The sequence below is a fragment of the Hylobates moloch genome, unplaced genomic scaffold (genome assembly GCF_009828535.3).
Source record: "Hylobates moloch isolate HMO894 unplaced genomic scaffold, HMol_V3 SCAFFOLD_10, whole genome shotgun sequence".
NCBI lineage: Eukaryota > Metazoa > Chordata > Mammalia > Primates > Hylobatidae > Hylobates > Hylobates moloch.
In genome coordinates, this window is record NW_026652285.1 from 98,485,771 (window position 1) to 98,499,619 (window position 13,849).

Below are 13,849 nucleotides of genomic sequence, written 5' to 3' on the forward strand. Positions count from 1 at the left end.
AACAAATATTAAATTCTCTGGGGACTCGTGTTCTAGGTTAGTCATCTGCAGTTCTTTTTGGTATTGTCTGTTGGATTTTGGTATCAGGGTTATGCTAAACTTGGGAAATGAAATAATTTTTGTTTCTTTTATTTATTTATTTTTTCCTGTGTAACAGTTTAAGTAACATAGGGATGACCTGTGCCCTGATGGGATGATAGGGCTTGCTGTAAAGCCATCTGAACCCATGACATTTCTGAGTAGTGAAGACACTGGGAATGCACACGTGCATTGCTTCCCTACAGGATGTTTCCCCCTGACAGCCCATTCTGCTTGGCACCCTTTCCTTTAGGATCAAACAGCTATTATGGAAAAGCCTAGAATGTGTGAAAATGAGACTCAATGCATTAGCAAATCGATGCTGACCACTCCTGCATGGTCCTCAGCTCCTAATGAATGCTCCAGCCTTCTGGCAAGAAACCTTTCAAATCTTGCACAAGCTGGCCTCTGCCTGGGGTGCCTGGCTGGGCCGCGTGGGGGGCATGGTTGGGTTAAGGCGCAGAGTCCGCCTCTCCTACCAGCCACTCTAGCTGAGGGTCAAGCTCTGGACCCTCCCCCAACCATCCAGCTGCATTTTATCCTCGGCTTATGCCTTTCCCCAAGTACTGCAGAGTAGGACTCCTGCTAAAAACCTCTTCTTCTAGATGCTTGCCTGAGGCTGGCCCCATAAACCTGATTCTAGGCTTCTGGGGATAAATCATCTAACCAACATAAGGGGAGGCCTGAGAATTGCTAGGAAATTGGGGTTAGTTTGAGACGACTGGCTGAGCTCACCTTAGGTGAGCTGGGGGGTGGGGAAAGATGAGCTAGCTGAAGGATTCTAGGGTTCAGTGAAGCCTAGAATGGCTGGGTGGGCGGAGAGTCCTTAGAAGGGGCCAACTTCTAGCCTGAGGGCCTGGGGGCTTCCAGGGATCTGCAGCCCAGCGGAAGACTGGTCTTGCGTACAGCGAGGCCTACGAGAGCTAAGCGGGCTAAGGGTCCCTCGAAAAGACCAGCCTGGGGGCGGGGACCATCGATGCCCCAGGCTCCAGAGGCCGGGGGCTCCCGGGGGCCTGAGGCTGGACTGGGGTCGTCGGCGGGCTCGGGGAGGCCCGGGTGGGCGCACCGGGGCCCTGCCTGCGGCTGACGGGCTGGGCCGAGGGGGAGGCTGGGGAGGCGGGGTGCCGGCCGGGGCGGCGGCGCGGGCTCGGGACGCCAGGGCTCCCTCTCCCTCCTCCCGCCCGAGCCAGCCTCGGGCGCCGGGCGCCTCCCCAGATCCTGAACCAGCGCCAGCGCCGGGAGGCCCGGAGCCCGGCCCGCCGCCGCGGCCCGCTGAGGGAGTTGTCCCCCCCCCCCCCCAGGCCCCCCCCCCCCCCCCCTGCTCCGGTGAGGTTCCCTCGACCGGCCCGGCTCTCCCCTGGCCCCGGCCCGGCCCTCCCCCCCGGCGATGAGAACTGCTTCTGCACCTGCCCCAGGGGCATCACTGCCTCTAAAAAAAAAAAAAAAAAAAAACCCTGACACGGAGCCGCGACCCGCCGCCGCCGCAGCCACCGCCGCCGCCGCCGCCCCAGCGGGGAACAGTTAAGTGAGGCCCGGGCGCCGCGGAGGCTCAGCTGAGCCGGCCCTGTAGCCGGGAGGGCGGGCGGGCGGGCGCGGGCCCCGGGCCGAGGGGCGGGCGGACGGGAGGAGCCGGGCCGCGCCGAGGCCTGCGGGCTCCGTGCCCGACCGGCGGCGGGGACAGGCCCGGGCGGCCTTTGCAGAGCCCCGAGCGCGCCGCGGCTGCCGGTGCCCGGGCTCGGCCTGGCGGCGAGAGGCGGGAGAAGCTGGGGGACCCGAGTGCCAGCAGCGCCCCCAAGGCCCGGGCAGGTGAGGGGCGCCGAGAGCCACCTCTGCCCGCCTGAGAGGGAGGTGGCCCACCTGGCACAGACTGGAGACAGTCAGTCGTTTGACCGGCCTGGCATGGGGTCCTGCTCTCTGTGGTCACGTGGGTGCAGACCAACGTGCACCTGCCCCAGGGGCATCACTGCCTCTGTGACCTGGGCACAGCAGAGAGGACACCTAAACCCTTGGGCACCTGTCTGCAAGGTGACATGCTCAGCCTGGGTACCCGAGACCCAGAACACCCATCCAGGAACATGGTGGGCACGTCGAGCACCCTACAGTGACTCCAGCACCAGCGAGACGGGAGGAGCAGGGGCTGGGACAAGAGCTGAGGCATGGCAGCAGAGGACATCACATCCTCAGAGGCAGGCAGCAGGGAACGGGGTAGATCCAAGAGCATCTTTTGTCCTCTTTGTTACCAACACACAACTGTTCTAAATCAGCAGCCCTTCTCACCATGAAAGATGAGACTTTTCTGTTCCCTGCCCCTCAACGCCTCTTGCACAAGGCACTGAAGAAGACCACAGGAGGGCAAAAGGCAAATGGCGGTTGCCCCTTCCCTGCTCCCTGCCCCCACCCAAGGACCAGAGCCCACTCCAATTGCTGCCACAAAAGCAGACAGCAGACCAGCTCCTCTTAGGCGCCTTTGTCTCTCGTGGTTCCTTCTCAGTATAATCTCATTGTACATTTCTCGACAGCTGGCTGGATCTCATCTCGTTTTAACAGGGCTAGGAAATCTTATCAGCGGCACCAGGAAAGCTTAGAAAGTTAAAAGATAAGCTCTGTGAAGCCTTGACTAACTGAAAAACTCAGTGTGCCAGGATGTTTAGTTACAGTAGATGGTGACATTTTTCTTGCTTGTTAGAAATCATGTGGGGTCCGTGGAGATACTGTACCACGCTCAGAATCTTTAAATAGGGCCTCTGAGAGATGAGGCTTCTGCTTGGGACCCGGGCTCCAAGCCCCATGGGAGGCAGTTGATGTGGCGATTACTGGTTCATTTGAACCTAAACTTATCTTCTGTAATCCACATTTTTCATTCCTTCCTTCTAGGCTTTAGGTAACACTACTAATTTAGGCTCAAGGCATTTTCCTTGCCCTGTCTCCATCCTGCTAGGGACCTTTTACCACTTCCAACTGGAATGTTGTGCCATGGTTATGTGCAGGGAGTTTAGAATTAGCCCTCAGCGTAAGTCTTGGCTTTCCTACTTACTTTGTGCCCTTGGACAAATTATTGAACTTTTCGGAGTTTCAGTTTCCTCATCTGTAGAGTGAAACTAATGATATAGTATTCATCTCATGGGATTATGGCATGATGTAAATGAAATTTTGCAAGAAAAGTCTAGCTCAGTGCCTGCTACATGGCAAGAAGTCAGTAAACGGTAGGGGTTATTATGAGAGGTTTGTTAACGGATGAATGAGAGGAGTAGCTTATTTATTTATTTATGGAGTTTCTTTCTGTCTGGTTTTTTTTTTTTTTTTTTTTTTGGTTTTGGTTTGTTTTTGAGACAGGGTCTCACTGTCACTCAGGCTGGAGTGCAGTGGCACCATCATGGCTCACTGCAGCCTTGAACTCCTGGGCTCAAGCGATTCTCTCACCTCAGCCTCCCAAGTATAGGTGCCCGCCACCACGCTTGGCTATTTTTAAAATTATTATTATTTTTAGTAGAGATGGGGTCTTGCTATGTTGCCCAAGCTGGTCTTGAACACCAGAGCTTAAGTAATCCTCCCGCCTTGGCCTCCCAAATTCCTGGGATTACAGGCATGAGCCATCGCGCCTGGCCTATTATTTAGTCTTTAACAGGACAACCAGGAAGTGATGGTATAGTAGAAAGAACACTGGACTTGGATTTAGGAGCTTGAGTTTGACTCTCAGCCTACTTCCTGGACCCCAGGTGACTCTAGGCGAGTCACAGAACCTTTCTGAATCCCCATTCCCATAATGTAAAAGTGTCTTAAGAACAAAGCCTACCCCATAAAGCTAATCAGTCAAGAAGGCTGAAGGAGCTAATGTACGTGATTGCACTTGGCACTGCAGGAGGTGGTGGTCCTCATGAAATTTAAGTGCGATTCAGCATCCAGCAGCAGATTGTGGTGTTTTTTTCAGGTGCAATATTTATACAATTTGTTGCGGGGAAAGCTTAAGAAAAAGAACACAAGAATATCCTGTGTTTGTACATGTTACAGAACCACGCCACCACGTGAGCACACTGCTGGATGCCCTCTCAGGGCCTTGGAAGGGGTAAGGGAGAAGTGTAGTCTCTATCCATTTCATGGAGGATCATCTTCTGGGGGGGATCAGAATCCAAATGGCATAGGCCCCTCTGTCTGAGTTTGCTGGAGGTGCTTCATACTCAAAGGGAGACACCCTTGCCACACTGCAAAATAATGAAGGTGCTGGAGTCAAGCATGGGAAAAGTTGAAGGTGCTATTATGATGATGAAGATAACAAATGACTACATGGCTGGATGTGGTTAGGCTGAGCACACTGTGTTGCACAGCCTCCTTTGCAGGCTGGGTTGTGGAGGGGAGGCCTGGGTGTCTTGAATGAGCTCCTTCTCCCCAGGCTGCTCTGGCTCTCACCGAGGCCCACACTGACCGGCATTTCCCCAACCCACACCCCCTAACCCCGGCTCTCCTTGGCCTTCTGCTTGCTGGGCTGCCCTTGGGAATCGTGGCTTCCCTGCGCTGTCTGCACTAGTTGCAGTGGGTTTGCCAGAGTCAGGTCTCCTGTCTCCAGCTGCCTGGGAGGCAAAGCCACTGCACAGTGTGCTTGACATTACCTCCCTTGTTGGGGACATCCTGTGGGCATGCATTTGGTTTACTTGACACGCTTCTGGCAAGATGCAGAGCTTGTCCAGGCAGAAATGTGAGAGCCCTGTGGGCCTGGAGCCCAGGGGTTGCACATAGTAGCTTTGTAGCTCATACTTCCCTTAGGACTGGAGGGCCATCTTGTTGGCCCTGTGGCAGGAGTCAACACGAGTTTGTTCTTTCTTTCTTTACACACACACACACACACACACACACACACACACACACTTAAAAAAAAACAGATTCTAATCAGCAGAGCAGAATATTCAAAAGAATATCCCCTGATCCTTTAGAAGAGAGAAATAAATGAGTTTGTAATGCACTAAATATGCCTGTGGTGTTGATGAAAATGCAGATTCTAGGACCTCATACTCAGACTTTATTGAATCAGAATCTCTGGGGAACGGGACCTGGAATCTGCAGGCTTAACAGACACCTTGGGTTATACTTCTGCTTACTGAAATTAGAGACCTACAGTTCTTGATGCTTTCTAAAAAAGTGTTAAATACACATAACATAAAATTGACCATCCTACTCATTTTTAAGTGCACAGATCGGTGGCATTATGCACATTCACACTGTGGTGCAACTAAACTCCAGAACTTTTCATCTTGCAAAACTGAAACTCTGTGCTCATAAAACAGCTTTCCATTTCCCCCTTTCCTCACCCCTGGCAGCCACCATCCTGCTTTGTGTTTCTGTGAGTTTGACTACCCTAGGTATTCATAGAAGTGGATCACACAGTATTTGTCTTTTTGTGACTGGCTTATTTAGTTTAGCATACTGTCCTCAAGGTTCATCATGTTGTAGCATATTTGAGAACCTCCTTCCTTTTTAAGGCTGAATAATACTCCATTGAATACGTGGACCATATTTTGTTCATTCATCCATAGATGGATGCTTGGGTTGCTTCTGTCTTTCGGCTATTGTGAATAATGTTGCTCTGAACATGGGTCTACAATTCTCTTTGAGACCCTGATTTAAAATCTTTTGTGTAGATACCCAGAAGTGGAATTGCTGGATCATACGGTAATTCTGTTTATAGTTTTCTGAGGAACCACCACACTGTTTTCCATAAAATAGTGGCTGTACCATTCTACATTCCCACCAGCAGTGTGTCAAAGTTTCCAATCTCTTCACGTGCTTGTGAACAGTTATTTTGTTTGTATGTTTGTTTGTTTTTGGTAGCGGCCATCGTAATGAGTATAAGGTGAGATGTCGTTTGGATTTGCATTTCCCTAGTGGCAAGTGATGTTGAGCATCTTTTTGGGCGCTGGTTGGCTATTCGTATATTGTCTTTGGAAAGACTTGTTATTCAAGTCCTTTGCCCATTTTTAAATTAAGGAATTTGTTTTTTTTGTTGTTGAGTTGTAGGAGTTTTTTATAGATTCACATATTAACTCCTCATCAGATACATGATTTGCAAATATTTCCTCCCATTCCATAGGTTGCCTTTTTACTCTGTTGATTGCCTTTTGCTGCAAATTCTTGATGCTTTCTACACATTATAACCCTGTAGAAACAATATTATTTGCTATTCCGGTTTTATAGGGATGGAAACTCAGGCGCAATTTAGTTTAACTTGCCTAAGGTTATACAGTAAGTGTCAGAGCTGGAATTCAAGCTCGGGTCCCTTGGACTCCAAAGGGGGCACCCCTTCCATTCCTCTGCTCTGCCTGACGTTCCCCCCTTGGAGCTAATAGCATAAGGAGGCCCCATGGAGGTCTGAAGGAAGGGGTGTTGGTTGGAGAAATGTTCAGTTGCAGGTGGGGAAGTATGAACGGAAGGCTCGGGAATCTCTTCCGTTAGACCACTGGGGTGCCCCTTCCTGTAGCTCAACATCATTGCTTAGATCTTAGAAACAGCAGAGAAGTGCAGACAGGTTTTTTAGTTCAGTTTGATTGTGTTTTGTTTATTGGTTTTCTTAAGCATTTTATAAGCTTGTTTCAGAGCCCATCTGCTCCTCGCAGTTCCCCGAGCAGTCCCTGTGTGTTCACACCACGGTGCCTTTTTTTGAGGCTGTCTTCTGCTTGCAAGACTTTCACCACTCCACACACCCCCATCTTTCAGGGAGGCCAGTTCTTTGCTCACCTTTCCCTGCCTCACCAGGCGGAAGGAAGAGTCCCCTCCTTTGCAGTCCCTTTCTCTTGGGATATTTCCCACAGCCGGTGAGCTCCATGTCTTATTCATTGCTCTATCACCCAGCACGGTGGAGCTTCTCCTTGGCTGTGCACTCTCCAGTCTCAGTCCCAGCCTGAACCAATTAAATGAGAACCTGAGGATAGGGAATGGGAAAGCTGTGCTTCTACAAGCTCTCCGGGGCATTCTTCCTGCAGCCAGCCTGGGCACGCACTGACCCCTGACAGGCCCACATCCAGCCTGGCTGCACTGAGTTAGATCTAAATCTGGAACTCCCTGGAAGTGCTGCAGTCCCTTCCCCCCTCCTCTGCAAGTGACTCACCCCTGGGGTCATGGTGTGTGTCCTGTATGGAGGCATCAGTGACCCCAGACCCTGGGCTTTTACTGGAAGGGGTCTGACAGCTCTGCTGTTCCCCCGCCCCTTTATGTGCCCCTGCCCCTTTATGTGTCCCCGCCCCTCTATGTGCCCTCTCCCCTTTATGTGCCCTCCTTAATCCAGTGAAACTTGGCAATTTTGAGAGGATAGGAATTTTGTTTGTTTATCCTTCCCCCATTCATTCATAATCCATTTGTTGAGCACCCACCATGAGCTGGGCATTGTGGTGGACGTAACACACCTTTGAGTAACTTACGGTCTGCTAGGGAAAGCATGTTCTAGCCTTCTGAGAGGCAAGGCTGTGTGTGTATGTGTATGTGTGCACGAGTGCATGCGTGCACATACGTGTGCTAAGACTACATGCTTGCATGATGTCAGGATTCTGAGTGGTGGCACCTGTCTGGCTAGGCAATTGGAGAAGGTTTGAGGGGAATGGAAGATGTGACCCTGGTGGGGTTTTTTTTGTTTTTTTTTTTTTGTTGTTGTTGTTTTTGAGACAGACTCTCACTCTGTCACCCAGGCTGGAGTGCAGTGGTACGATCTTGGCTCACTGCAACCTCCGCCACCCAGGTTCAAGTGATTCTCCTGCCTCAGCCTCCCGAGTAGGTGGGACTACAGGTGTGTGCCACCATGCCTGGCTAATTTTTGTATTTTTAGTAAAGACAGGATTTCACCATATGGGCCAGGCTGGTCTCGAACTCCTGACCTTGTGATCCGTCCGCCTCGGACTCCCAAAGTGCTGCGATTACAGGCGTGAGCCACTGCGCCTGGCTGTGACCCTGGTTTTATTTATTTACTTACTTATTTATTTTTTTGAGATGGGGTCTGGCTCTGTTACCCAGGCTGGAGTGCAGTGGCAACATCTCAGCTCACTGCAACCTCCGCCTCCTGGGTTTAAGCGATTTTTGTGCCTCACCCTCTCGAGTAGCTGGGATTACAGGCACCCACCACCACACCCGGCTAATTTTTGTATTTTTAGTAGAGATGCGGTTTTGCCATGTTGGCCAGGCTGGTCTCAAACTCCTGACCTCAAGTGATCCGCCCGCCTTGGCCTCTCAAAGTGCTGGGATTACAGGCGTGAGCCACCATGCCTGTGTGTTACCCTGGCTTTAAATGGCGGGGTGGGTGTCTGCAGGGGAGGAACCTGGTGCCCTTGGCTGAACTGTCAAGAGGAAGGAGGGGGAGACTGGAGGGCTGATTCTGAGGCTTTTCTCCATGGAAGATTACCTTTAGGTTCATTCCATCCATCCATCCATCCATCCATCCATCCATCCATCCATCCAACCATCCATTCATTCATCAAATACCTGATGAATACCTGCTCTCTTGTACTTAAACTTTGGACCGTAGACCAGCTGTTTTAGTGTCAGCTGGGAGCTTGTTAGAAATGCATGTTCTTAGACCAGCTCAGGCCTACTGAATCAGTATCTCAGGGGGTGGGGTTCAGGAATGTCCGTTTTAACAACCTCTCCTGGTGATTTTTGCACATGCTAAAGTTGGATAACTCCCACTCCAGAATGTGGACTTTCCATCTCATTACTGTAGTCTCAGTGCTTAGCCCAAGTGGCTCCGTACTCATCTGTGGACTCGCTGTTCACATGCCAGGCCCCCTTAGGGACCGGGAATGTAGGAGGATGCTTCAGGGGGAAGATGGCAAGGTCAGCTGAATTTGAGGTATTCCTGAGCCATGTGGGCAAAGACACGAGACAGACACCTCAGAGTCTCAGGAGAAAAGCCTGGGCTTGGAGGTATTTTGGAAGTCATTAGCATATAGGTAGAATGATTAGATGACCAAATATATGAAAAAACGTTCTCAAGACCCATGTGAAAGTCAGAGAGGGGTGTTGTGGCCTGGCTGGCCTGAAGACAGGTGTTCTGATGATTCTGGCAGGGGCCCCCATTTGCCTGGCACTGAAATTATATTAGTGTCTTTATGAGCACTGTGCCCTTCAGGGCAAGCTGTGACTCTTATCACCAAACACTCAGGAACCATTGCTTTTGGGGCCCCCGGGATGGTTTATTTGTAGGCATCTGCCTTCTGTTGGGGTCCTTTTTTTCTCCTTTTCTACAGGGGACAGTATGACACCACCCAGCAAGACCTGATGGGAGTGGACACGGACTACCCTCATTTGCAGTAATCATGGGCAAGCAGGTGGTACCCACAGTGTACTGGAGAATGCCCTACCCTCCAGTAATGTTCCCTGGTTTGCACAGAGTCAGGCCTGTATGGGGCAGGGCTTTGGCCGGGGCAGTGCTATAGAACTTGATCCTGAATTTATTTTTGGAAAGTGAATCCTGGAACCTACCATTGCACCATAGGGTTGCAGCAATCTGAACCCTAGTCCTGCCTCATGGGGTGTACGCAAAATCTATGTTTGGTAATCAAATGGTTAATAGAAATCTAAGCATAAGCAGATTGAATAGACACATGCATACACTGGATTCTTCTGTTGGGGGGAAAAGGAAGTGCTCACAATTGTTAGTTCCCTAGCTGGAAAATTCTTTGAGATCTAGGAGAGCTTAGAAAAATATTTGCCTTAGTTGCCCAACAACTTAGCAGCCCTCCTAGCAGCCAGTGACTTGTTGCCACCTGACTATGTCCAGCAGCATTTGTCAGAGTGATTTGACTCTGACTGGTCACCAGGTAATCTGTCCAAAGTTCAGAAGGCTTCAGGATGCCATCCTGAGGCTCCACAGTGACAGCCTCTCAGTCTGTGCACTGTCCCCCACGGGTGGCCCCAAAGCCAGCTGCCCATTTAACTGGGCACAGCATGGACACTGGCCTCAGCCCTCAGCCTTCTGAGGAGGTAGGTCTCTGCACCTTTCTGTAAGGAGGTGGCTGGGTTTGTGTGTGGTGTGCATTGGTGAGGCCTGGCCACAGGTTCCCTCCTTGGGGACAGGCAGTCCCTTGCCTGTCCTTCTGTCCCTTGCTTGCGATTTGCCAGCAGAAAGGTGTCAATAATCCTGGGGCACTAGAGGTGGGCATGGATTCCTACAGACCATCGCTGCCAATGGGAAACAGGCAAAGACCCTTTCTATGAAGGCTGGAGCAGCAGCTTTTACTGGGGGACAACCCATTTCCAGCAGCTACCTGCTCTTGTGGCGTTTCCTACGGCGAATGAAATGTTTATTCTTTTCCCTTCCTCAGCCCTGTAAGCTGGTAGATATGAGCAGGCAGTTTTTGTCTTTGGTGCCCTTGACTTTGGGTTTCAAGCAAGCTGATCACAAGTTTGCCCTTCTGTAGGGATGTAATTAAGCCACAGGTTTGTCATTTCAATTACAGTAGCCCAATTTAGCCTGCCCCCCTTTAATACTTTGAAATTACTCTCCTCAAAAGTAGTATGCCAGTCATGCCTTCAGCCCTGACCAGCAGCGCTGGCTGGCGCCGCTTCTGAGCCGGCCTCACCACGGCAGGAGGCCGAGATGGCGGGAGGCTGGAACGTGGGCCCACTGCCCACGGCATCTGCTTTGAAGGCAGCGCCCCCTGCCCCCTGCAGTTGTTGGTCCCTGAAAGCACTTTAAACTCCTCGGCCCACACCCCGCCGCTGGAAGGGCCTCGGTGGAGAGAGGTCTGAGCTTTGTTAGTTGGGTTTTGATTTCAGTACAGGAGTTGATAAAACGAGATAAACCCCAGGCTCAGGAGGGCCGTGGAAATTAAACAGAGATGATATCAAAGTTCCCCTGAGTTTTCAACTGTGATACAGTAGCTCAGTTTTCTCCCACACTGGGGCCGGGAGGCACGCCTTTGATTCCGAAACAATGTTCAGCATCAGTTAAGCCCAGCACTGCTGACTTTCAGGGATTAAGCACACTGTTGTAGTAATTCTTTGATCAGCTACAAGGGAGCAGTGTGCCATCTGTATGAAGGGTCTTTATAGTTAAAGTTCATTTCTCCGTGAACCCGGGATGACAGCCTTGGCTAGGTGCTGCAGTGCCGGGAGCTGGGGCCTCCCCAAGCGCTATCTGCAGCACTGCAGGCAGAAGCTGGAAGCAGGCTTGCTCCTGGCTTTGTTGTGTGGTTTGCATGGTGCTCTTTGAACATGGCATGGTGGAAAAAATCCTCCTAGCTTGGAAAACACTTTACCTTAACCCTCCCCAGCTTTCCCATTCCGTACACATGTGGGCGCACATACATGTATGTGTGTGCATGCGCGCACGCGCGCACACACACACACACACACACACACACACACACTACTCTCCTGCCTTGCAGAGGAAGCCTCTCGGGGCAGACAACGCTGCCTGAACCGAGGCTCTGCAGCCCCCAGCCTTGGAAATGATCTCACAGAGGCTGTACGCCCGCTTAGGGGAGAGGTCAGAATGGAACCATCTGGGACCTGATGACCTGCAAGGTGAAAGTAAGAGGACCTGCTCAAGGTCCAGTCTGAGTCCCTGGCATCCCACCACCTTTATTTCTTACCTAGCATGTATTGAGAATAGACTTAGATTGGCCCAATCCTATAGTTCTGAAAAATCTCAACATTTGTCTTGTCATCCAAAACACTGGGTCAACTTTGGGGGTTCCCTACAGAGACCTTCCTTGCAGCCACAGCTGGGATGGCACGTTTCCCCATTTTGCTTCTCCCTCCTCCCGATTGGCCCTGCAACTTCGTTGGTAATGGAGCCCCTGTGAGCTGTCGATCCTTCTCGCACCGTGCCATAGATCAACCTATTCCCTCCTGTGCGGTGCTCAGATCTCCCTCATTAGGCCTAAATTTACCTCCATCCTACACAAACATGGCCTTAGCTCATTTTTATTGTTGTACATTATTTATGAGGGGAATGTTGAATCTTGAAACTGAGGTGTGAGGAAAATTAATCCCATGTTACTTTTATCCTTCTGTACTTTTTTCCCCCTTGCTTGACTTATTGAGCTGTGGCTAGAGAAAGAAAAGCTTTGGCATTTTAAAATATAATTAGTGTTGAAACTGCTTTCTCAATTGGATGGGATGTCGGTGCCTCTCTGCCTAGTACGATGGAAAACAGACTAGACCCAGGGAGGAAGACCAGCCGTCCCATTCCTGGAAGGTGACCCGGCCACCTCCCAGGTTTGATGTGAGCTTCAACTGGGAAGGAGCCTGAGAAAGCTTCTCGAGAGCTGCAAAGCGCTGTCCAAATGCCAACAGACCTGTTAGTGTGTTTTGCGGGCAGTTTGGACTTTGAAATACAGACGGATGCTGGATGAGGAGCTGCTGATACGACCTGGGGTTGTTGCAAGTAGGCCTCCGGATTTGATGTGAGAGGACCCGCATGAATGGCCTCCTCGACTCCTTAGCCGCGGGGCCATCCTTCCTGGCTTGAGGCTCTGCGCGGCCTGGGAAACGTGGAGCGCTAGTTAATAAATGGCCTTTTGTTAGGAAGGTCAATTGAAGTGCCGGTAGAGACGCCGTTAAAGTAATTTGCAGTCAGAAAATATGTAATTCAGGGCAAGCGGCTTTGAGTGATGGCCCCTGCCATGGATATCTTGGGTGTTTCTCATTAAAAGCTGCCTTGGCTGGTGATGGCGCTTCCTCCATGAGTCGACCGCAGCCCGCGCGGCCCGGAGCCATTTGTCCATATTTCACAAAGGCCGCTTCCGTCCGGGGCACAGCAGCTGGGGGGGAAGGAGAGAGAAGAGAGCTGGCGTTGGAGATGCTCTGCGCGCAGCTCTGCGGGGCCCTCTGGCAGGCCAGGCCCGGCTCCTTTGTCTGCCTCAGCCGGGGACCGCCCGCAGCCATCTTTGAACCTTCTCCTGGGCCGCCGCAGGGCATTGTGGGAGCAGCATGGCTTCTTCCAGGGCCTGGTGACCCTCCTGCTGTTGAGAGCAGGCTCCAGGCAGAGGGCCATTGTCATCACAGTACTGGGGAGGATACTGTGACCAGGGGATGTGGCAATGAATCCACCAGCAAATAAGATATTGCTTATTCATGCTTACCCCCACTTCCCTCTCTCCTTTTTCTTTGTCACTTTCTCTCTCTCTGATAGTAGAGGCCATACTATCTTAAAAAAAAAAAAAAAAAAACTTACCTCACATGTTCTTTATTAAATTCACAGCGTGATATTTTAGCACTGGCAGAATTCGTACATTCTGTTAATGAGTTGTTAATTGCAAAGCATTCTTGGTAACCAACAGCAGGTACCAATATTTTGCAGACTGCAGCATGTTATTTTCATGTTACCAATACTATGGGATTTTTCAAGTGCTGAGCCCTTTTGATCAGTGCCTGCTCTGGATCTGCAGGTGCAGATATTTAATTCTAAACCTTTACTGGGGACATGCATGTGTATTCACTCAATAAATATTTACTTAGTGCCTACTGTGTGCAGGAAGCTCTAAGCCCTGTGTTTTATGCAGATAAACCTGCCTGGTAAATGAAACTTGAAAATAGAAAATGATGCAGTGATGCAGTGTGATACCCCCTGCCCTGGCCGTTTAGAAGCTTATTTTCAGAAGAATTAGGTAAAGCATAACTTTGTTAAGCTTTGTTGTAAACAGAAGAGGAGACTGCAGCTGTGCCAGGCACTTCCTAGCCTTGATTGAGGACTCAGCTCCGTTGCATTGACAAGTCTGTTTCCGGAGCTTTTTGTGGGTTCCACTGACTTCATGGGAGACTTGCATATGGCATTTTGATTGTTCCTATTTAG

General features: G+C 50.7%; 1 protein-coding gene across 1 annotated transcript in view; it reads left to right on the top strand.

Annotated features, from left to right (window-relative positions):
- The first annotated feature begins 1,531 nt into the window (after positions 1-1,531).
- The window catches only part of MVB12B (multivesicular body subunit 12B), a 184,619-nt gene continuing 172,301 nt past the window's right edge, over positions 1,532-13,849 (top strand). Inside the window, exon 1 of the mRNA XM_032164755.2 lies at positions 1,532-1,598. The gene's annotated coding sequence lies outside the window, so the exon portion shown is untranslated. The remainder of the gene's footprint in view (positions 1,599-13,849) is intronic.